Source organism: Anastrepha obliqua, chromosome 4, assembly GCF_027943255.1.
Source record: "Anastrepha obliqua isolate idAnaObli1 chromosome 4, idAnaObli1_1.0, whole genome shotgun sequence".
In the NCBI taxonomy this organism is placed as follows: domain Eukaryota; kingdom Metazoa; phylum Arthropoda; class Insecta; order Diptera; family Tephritidae; genus Anastrepha; species Anastrepha obliqua.
Genome location: NC_072895.1, coordinates 76,305,778 through 76,315,096, shown reverse-complemented (window position 1 = coordinate 76,315,096; position 9,319 = coordinate 76,305,778). Strand labels below are relative to the sequence as shown.

Sequence of the window (9,319 nt, the reverse complement as noted above, 5' to 3'; positions counted from 1 at the left end):
GCTTACGATACAATCGCTGAGCGAGTATGCCCATGACGGTTGTTGCTGGTTAAAACGCCAGTGGAGCCATGTTCGTTGCGCTTTAAATATATATATGTTGTTAAATCTTAAAAAGGCTCTTTGAACCATTTAAACGAAAGTTATAAAATAAAAAAATCGTTAACTGTTTTTTTTATCAATATGTGTTAAAAGATATTTCCTGTGCTATTCAGTTCAGATCTGAGTAAACTCGCTACCAGTAACATATACGTCAAATGGTTATAAAGATCATCTAAGGTGCAATAAGAAGTTATCTGGCAAAAAGTTAATCGTTGTTATTACAAAAAAAAAAAAAAACTGGTAGGTAAATATGTGGGTAGTTGTGAGTCTATGACCACGACAGAGTTTAAAGAGTGCAAAATTGAAATTGAGCCATATAGTTTTAGAGACGCAAATGTTTTCAGTGAAAAAACGTTGAGAGAGAGAGAGAGAGAGAGAGTGAGAGAGAGGATGTGATACAGGCTTATCCCATTTAATTGTGCCTCTATTCATTACCAAAATCTTTTACATGCACTTTAAGAAATTCTATAAACCTAAGATATCGGAGACTTAGTATGCGAAACCAAACCTGGTGCCAATATGATTATTTTAACATATGAACGAAGCATAAATGGTGTGTGTATATACCTACAGTGGCTGGATGGACTATTACTGCAAGTGTAAAAAAGTAATTGAGCGCATTTGAGCATATTGTTTTGCTTCAAAATTTAAATACAATTTTTCCAGAAAAAAATTATGTCTAATAGATGAAATGAAAAAGGCTAATTCACGTCCAGCGCTGAATAATGCAAATACACCAAATCTTTTTTACTTCAAATCGGACTCTTATACATTTGTGTTTGTGCGTTCATACTGTGTATGTATGCATTAGGATGGAACATCATCTTTGTGGTCCCATATTTTGATTTATCACATGTGAACTATTTACATAAAAATAAGTGCATGAAATAGAGAAAATATTTTAAAGTTAAATATATGTATATTAAGAATAGATGAAAGTACTTGGTTAAAAATTATATAGAAGCGAAATTTTTAGGGCTCGTTTTTATTGAATAGTTCAAATTTATTATTTAATATAAAAAAAAAATACTAAACCATATGTGGCGTATAATCATTTATTTGAATATATTTTGTACATATTTTAGTTAAAATCTGAATCATATTAGTTTGTATGTTCTTTTATATGTTAATGCACATACCAAAATTTTTTATTTAGAAAACAAAAGAAAGATTCAAATTGTATACAAATCTGTTATTCACATATATATGCCAGTCTCAATGAATAAATCAAGTCTGAGGAAATATATATAAATAGAGTCTATGAAGTATCGTTTACTTTTTAATTTTTAAAAGAGGAATGCCTTAATGAATTTCTCTAAGTAAAAGTTTATTTGATCTTAATAATATTTTTTTAATTTTTTATCTTATATAAGTCAAACATACAACCATAGATTATTTTTGTAATGATTGATCCTAAGAACAGCTTACATATTTAAATCCTAGATAAAAAAAACTTTGCCCGGGTATGAAACACCAAATTATTCAGTTAATGGGCTTTAAATCCTCACATTTGATTTGCGATAAATGATAACAGGTGGCGCAAAATTAATCATTTATGGAAAGATTTATAATATTTGCAAATATCGTCTTACGGCAATCATATTGGACACTTGTGAGCTAGACAGCTGCAGCATACAAACAGACAAGCAATGGAGCACGTAAGGGTCAAAATAAAGATTTCCGTCATTCAAAATAATTTTTTTTTAGTAAAAAGTTGAATGATTAATTTTGCGCCACCCGATTAATTATGTCGCCAATTAATTTGCATCTCTCTTATACATTTATGTATTACTTTCTGGATTTCTATAAAAACAATACACTGCTATTGACTCCAATTTTTATAAAAGGAAATCCTCTAGAAGAGAAGGCCACCCTAATGTTATGTATAGAGCACAATGCATATGAATAATAATGAATGCATAATAATACAACCTGCCTTCTACCGGCTTCTGCGGTTTCATTAACCCATTGGCTCGTAATCATAGGTCACCCATGACCAAAATTTATTTAAGGAATTAACAAAACAATTTGTTTATGTCTTAAATTCATTCTTTGAGCCATGAGTTGAAAGAATTGAAGACATTTTGTAAATACAAAAACGAAACTAACCAAAAGAAATACCTGTTATGACAATGTTGATGCCTTGTGCGTAAAATAAAATAAAAAGCGAATAATAATAAGGTAGCCACTTCGAGTTGAGCGACATCAAATGTGCGTGTGGAATCTTAAAACACTTTCGCAGTCGAGTGTACTCAATCCTACGCTCCTTCGTTGGTAAAAGAGAGAGTTGAGCACCAGAGAGCAAGCGAGTGATCGAGTTTGGTAGGTAATGGTGGTTGCTCAGGTGTGCTGCCAGTAATATCACCATTAATGACAACTGTAATAATAAATGTATTAAAATGCATACATATAATATACACATAGACATACTTATTGATTTTCTCGTACAGCTAAATGTATGTGTAGATATATATGTATATGTATATGCTAAAATATGCCCACAGGTAAATATAATATATTGTAGTATGAATGTGCTGATTCGTGAGTAAATGATTTGGAAAATTTACCGCAAACCGAATTAAAAATATATTGTGGAACCTATTCTAGTAGTTGGATACCCATAGTAAGAGCGACGCTCGTGGTATTTGCTCTCAACTAAGCTGGCTTTAACAGCAAGGCTTTCAAGTCCAAATATATGCCTATATATTTACATATGCATGTATATGTAAATACGCACACAGGGTGATCCGAATATAGATATATTTTTTGAATGTTAACTGCCAACCAGGGTCCTACCTCCGCGGAACGTAATGGATCGCTTTAACAAAATATTCTTTAATGTGAATATAAACCAGACCATTCATGAAGCTCTGCACTTGAAAGGCAGCCACATAAATGAAATTGCATTTCATATGCTATACTCCTGCGGAAGACTCATTGGGAAAAAATGGGGTTTGAAACCCAGAATGATACACTGGTTGTACACAGAAGTATTTAGACCAATTCTCTACTACGGTGTTGCAATGTGGTGGAATGCCCTGGAGAAGGGCGTGAACATTAAAAAAGTTGACAGGGTCCAAAGACTTGCATCCGTTCTTATAACCGGTGCAATGTCAACCACACCATCGAAAGCAATATATGTGATATTAAACTTCCTTCCGGTAGACCTGCAGGCAAAGTACATTGCGCGCAGTGCAGCAATAAGGCTGATCACTTTAAGCAAGTGGCCAAACACAGACTATGCCCACGGCAAAATTCTGGATGGCACGTTGGGGCTTCCCACACAAGTGGACTATACAGTTCCGCCTATACTTGCAACTACAACGTTCGTGACCCTCCTACCCTCGAGGGAAGAGTGGGAACGGGACGTGGTAAGACAGGGCGAGTCCATCCATATATACACAGATGGATCAAAGTTCGATGGCAGGGTGGGCGGAGGTGTATATTCCGAACATCTGGGGATCTTCTTCTCCCCGACTACTGTAGCGTCTTTCAGGCTGAACTGATGGCAATAATGAGAGCTGTGTCACTGGTACAGTGTGATGCGATACCTGGAGATGATATCTACATTTTCACTGATAGTCAGGCGATAAAATCCCTCACAAAACAGTCGATAACCTCCAAGGTAGCCATGAAATGCCGCGCATCTCTTAACGAGATGGCTGAGTCATTTCACCTAATGATAGCATGGGTTCCTGGCCATTGCGACATTGAGGCGAACTGCAGAGCCGATGAACTAGTGAAAATCGGCACCAAATTGACTGATGAGTACATAGACAATGATGTGGCCGACTCTCAATGCTAAACGCACAGAAATTCTAGTCTTAACACACTGATTTCAGTCATTAAGGGGCACTGCCTAATCGGTAGGCACGCCCAGAGAATAGGTGTGCAAACATTTGACTTCTGCAAAAGTTGTCTAGACGATGAAGAGATGATCCCGCACCTTCTGTGTCACTGTCCTGCTCTATCCAAACGTAGACTCGCCTTTTTTGGCGGACATTTCTTCAACGAGTTAGAAGACCTCGGCTCTGTCGAAATTAAGGACCTTGCGAAATTTTTAAATAGTACACATTGGTTTCAGGAGGGATAGGAGCTAGTTCCCCACGCGGCATCGCAATGGGCCATGAGCCTGAGTGTGTCCTACAATGGACAACCGCTTCAACCTAACCTAACCTAAGTAATGGGAATGTATTTTCTTTGTAACAAACAACAGCCTTACTTGGACCACCCTGTACACATAGTATGCACTACACCTGAATGACATGAATGGAGAGGCCAGAAACGAGTTGATTATCGAATGGCAAATAATTGCGAGGTGAATATACATTTAAGTGATAAACGAAAGAGGTGATTTTGAGTATACCTCCACGCTCTCTAAATGCTTGCGAATATCGCAAATTAAAAAACATGAAATAATCATTAAGCAGGATGTACATACATACATACTCATCCAGGTACTACTTGGCTTATTAAATATTTTGGTATCAAGCATTTTCTACTTTTTCATAAATACTTGTATTATTTTTACACATACTTTCATATATATCCATATATAGAGGGACATATACATACATATGTATGTACCTAAATGCTCGCATACATATTTACTTAATATAAATGTGTTTGTATGTGCATGAAAAGTCTGGTGACTCTCAATTTTGTGTGTTTGCGTATTGTAAGATAGGTTTGTGGGTCCACTTGTTAGTGTTTTCTCGGATATGTTCACAAGTATTTTGGTCAAAGGCTGATACCTATAACAACGATCACCGCCAGCGCCAGTCAGTTGCTGTCATTCCATCGAGAGATGAGCGCGAGCGCACCGGTAACTGTCGAAAGTTTTAAACGGTGCAGTCTTTATTTATTGCCAACACTTTGGGTTTGAGCGCTTTCGAAGTTGTGGTAAATGTTACTACTGCATATTGTATGTACTACGCTCCATGTAGACATCGACATACATACTTGTAATATGTACATACGAGTATACTAACTCTTAAGTTTGTCAATAAAGTGGAATTCTTATTTGCGTATGGCTTACATCGCTAAAATTTGATTTGACTACATGTCGGTGTGATATATTTTAATAATTTTTGAAATAGAAAAGTGAGTTTTATCAAAAGAAAGCTATCAACGTATATATCTACGTATGTATCTACATGCGTACGTACAATTGATTGTATGCATGACTTTAGTCTTTTCTGGTTGATCGCATAAAAACAGTTTGTGAAACTCATGGCGAGATAGCGGAGGAAAAAACGTGAAAACAGGTTAAATGAAAATTGGATTAAAGTTTTAATTACTGTCAATTTAAACAATAAAGTTGGAAGCAAATAAAATTATATATAGTATGTTTTAAAGTTATTAAAAAACAGCAGTACATAAAGCTCAGTGAATGCTCACGAATGCAACGGTGTAACAGGTAGTCGCAACCGCAACACCAATAGCAGGGATAGAGGAAGACGAAAATTGGTAGCTGTACAACCTGCAAAGACAATAGAAGAGGTAAAAAACTAAAAAACAAGACTAAAATTTAACGAAAGAATGGAAAAGAAAAGGGGATCTCGCCAAGAAGGAATGCAAAAATAATTAATAGATACGTATTGGGCTTTTCGCTTCTGTCAATCTATTCGATGGCAGTAGCTTTCCATATTAACTTTTTGTTATAAGTATATTAAAACCTTTGTATAAATACATATATATGTAAATATATACATACATATGTATATACACATATCTACATATCTTTCTGCAAGTGAGCGCTTTCTTGAGCTTCACTGTTAGTGAAATGGTGTATTTTTATTACTTTTTCTGTTGTTTCATACTTCTGTAAAATTTTTATAGGAAATTCAAAGAGCCCTGCAAAAATGCCAACAGCTTGAAAAGTGTTTTTTGCAGATTAAAATAATAAAAAAAAAATGGATGACTATATCTCATAAATACAAATTTTACAGTTGATCGCTCATGCTTGTGATCGGTACACCGATAAAACAAACTTCTTGAATTAAAATTTTTATAAAATATTCGCTCCCTTGTAGACTACTCAATAGTTTTACCTTAATTTCCGATAATTTACTTATTACTACCTACATAAAGGGTATTTCAAAAGACGCGTCTTTATGTTGTTTTACAATAAAACATATACAAACTTAGATTCTTTCAGGTTTCACTACTTTTATTCAAAATACCGCTCTTAATAATTATATGTGAAAAATTACATAATTTAAATGTCCAAACAATCGATTATGAGTGTGAATGAGGTTCTTCAGCAACATCAGCAATACCATATTCCTTACAGAAGATATAGGCTTTTGGCCGCCAGAACTTTTCCATTCTTGACAAAACCAGTTTCCTGAAATTTCTTTAACAACCTTTGAATTTTCTACTCTAAATCACGAATTTTGCGATAAGTTGTTCTTACAGATGGAACATTTTCATAATAAATTTCAAAATTTTAACGCGTTGTTCTATCGTGTATTATTGTACATCTGGCAGTGGCGTACCTACAATATCTGGGGCCCGTGGCAAATTCTTATGATGGGGCCCTATCAATAAAAATAGTCACGTTGTACTCAGTTTGATTAAAAGAAACAAATTTTATTAAACAAAACAATAATTTAATTTCAATAAGTTATTTATTAAGAAAAATCTTTTTCGAGATTTCTGTTCCGCAAAAGTGTCTATAACATCATAGAAGTTTAGAAATCGGGCCATAGAATTTTCAATAGACAGAATAGCCAAGTTACATAACCTGTCTTGTCTCATACAGTTTCTTAAATAAGTCTTTATCAATTTTAGTTTTGAAAAGATCGTTCAGCACTAGCTGTAGTCACAGGAACTGTGAGGAATAACATTTATGCAATGCATACTTCAGGAAAGCTGCAAGACATAAAATAATTTTTTATTATTAATAAATCAGCAAGGTCTCTAAGGTCTCAATTTTTCTATTTCATCTCTGAAGGTGGATCGAAAACTTAGAATTTCTCTGCCAAATTATTCAGCTATGTCTTTTTTATATATCTCTATAAATTCTAGAGCATTTTTTAATAGATCAGTGTGATTTAAAACTTTTAACGTGGAAGGCTGTAAAACATTGAAATTTCAAACAATTTCATTCATTGGAATGAAACGCGATTTGAGTTGGTTTATAATGATGTTCAATACTCGATAAAATATATTCACTCTGAACAAACTTTCCGGATCTTGGAGGCGCTCAACTTCGCAGAGCTCGTCAAAATGACGTTTTACCTTCCTCTGACGAGTATTAGAAAATTTAGGGGTGATAGACCATTTTTCAGCTACACTATTTGCTTCCATCTTCAAATTTTCAAATTCATGTCAATACCTTTCCAATACTTCTAGGCAGATTTTCAAACGTTTTACGGCATTTGAAAGATCGGTGGCTTTAGACTGAAGTGCTTTAGAGGCTGCATCGATAGTAAGTATGATCTTACAATGGAAAACCAGTATCATAACAAAATTGTAGTTTTCGATCTTCTTTTTGAGTGAACCAGCTTAATTTCTTTCATCTGATTGGCAATTTAACAGGATTGTTTTCGTTAGCGCTTTTTGCATTTCAACAAACCGAACTTTTAAAGCAAAAACGGCATCATAACGTCCTGTCCATCTAGTAGGGTTTAATGTTTTCAATGTTATTGAATTTGAAGACTCACTTTCTTCATTAGATATCAAACTTGATAAAATATTCCACCTTTGGATACTATGCCCAAAAAATATAAATTTGTTGAATTATATAAAAAAAAAATGTTGCATATCAATAACCTCTTTTACTGCATCATTGAGTACTAGATTCAAATTATGAGCAGCACAGTGAACATATACGGCATTTGGCTCAACATCTTTTTTGAGTTTTTGAACTCCACCATAAGTCTCTTTCATTGTGTTAGTACCATCATATCCTTGTCCTCGACACTTATTTAGAGGAATGTTTTTGTCATTTATGGATTTATTTTATGGACATTGCTAAGGCAGTTTGATCCTTAACTTCATGAAATCCTAAAAATGTTTCTTTAATGACAAGTGCCTTAGGGATCCCATTACAATCTTTTTCGATCATACAATCACGGTAAAGTTCACACATTTGATCAATTTTTGAAATACCTTTCGTTGTATCGAATATGATAGAGTAGAATGGTGCTTCATTTATTTCATTTATAAGTGCATTTTCTACTTTTAAAACCAGGGCAGAAATTAGCTTATTTTGTATTTTCGGACTTAAGTATTTTATTTGGCCCTTTGGTTTATTTAACAGCTCTTGCAAAATCGGACCGTATTTTCCTAATAACTCAACAATACTCAAAAAGTTTCCTTTGGAGCTTGGATCACTGCTATCTGCGGTTTCTCTGGGGCCACGAAAGGCTAAATTACATGTTGAAAGTGTCAGAGTAACACCAAGGAGCCTAAAAAGTACTTGTCGTCAAAAGGATTTTTCTTTTTTGATCATAGATTCTTGCTCTTCATCGAGTGTTCCATGTAGTCGCCACTGTTGATACGTAAGACAGGAATCCAGATGAATTTTTGATGTCTCGTGTCTTTGTATGCCATCTAAAATATGTTTCCAGTCGTCATAGCCCTCAATCCAAACATTTTGAATATTCTTAGATGCCCGATTTGCGAATAACCAACACGGTTCACAATACGCCCTCTGAAGTATTAAAGAATAGGAAAGGCATGTACGTTCAAGCTTGACGCCAGACTTGGAAACAATACAGTAATGTTTTTCTATAAACGATCTATTGTTACTATCTTTTAAAAAAGGGCCATTAGGTTTGCAATGTCCGTTTTCAATCACGAACCCTTTCACTTGATTAGTTACCTCTTTAAAATTATCCTCATCAGTAACATATGGCGAAGATACAGTATTTTTCATGCTGGAATATAATTCACTTTGATTTTTGCCGGTACCTTGTTGTGGTTGTTCTGGATCTGGCTATTTACTGATGCTGCGTGCTGCATCTGATAACACTGGTGTACTTTTAGTAAGCGGCGATTCTTCACTTCTGGAGCACTGCTCAATCGATTTTTTATTATTTAAGTCATCATTTTTCAAGTACTGACTAATTTTAGGTAGCTTTTTATTTTTTTCTTCAGTTTCCTCCTTTCTCTTTCGTTTTTCGCTATTTTCTGAAACTAGACGTTTTAATATTTAACTTTCACAATAAACTTTACTTATACTTCTCACATAAAATAAATTACTCATGTA

General features: G+C 34.4%; 1 protein-coding gene across 5 annotated transcripts in view; it reads left to right on the top strand.

Annotated features, from left to right (window-relative positions):
- The first annotated feature begins 4,873 nt into the window (after positions 1 to 4,873).
- Positions 4,874 to 9,319, top strand: part of LOC129246174 (RNA-binding protein fusilli) — an 81,228-nt gene continuing 76,782 nt past the window's right edge. For 2 of the 5 annotated variants that reach the window (XM_054884757.1, XM_054884756.1), the window contains exon 1: positions 4,877 to 5,601. The gene's annotated coding sequence lies outside the window, so the exon portion shown is untranslated. Of the gene's footprint in view, positions 5,602 to 9,319 lie in introns of all 5 variants that reach the window. The other 3 variants (XM_054884754.1, XM_054884755.1, XM_054884753.1) reach the window with 3 other exon arrangements.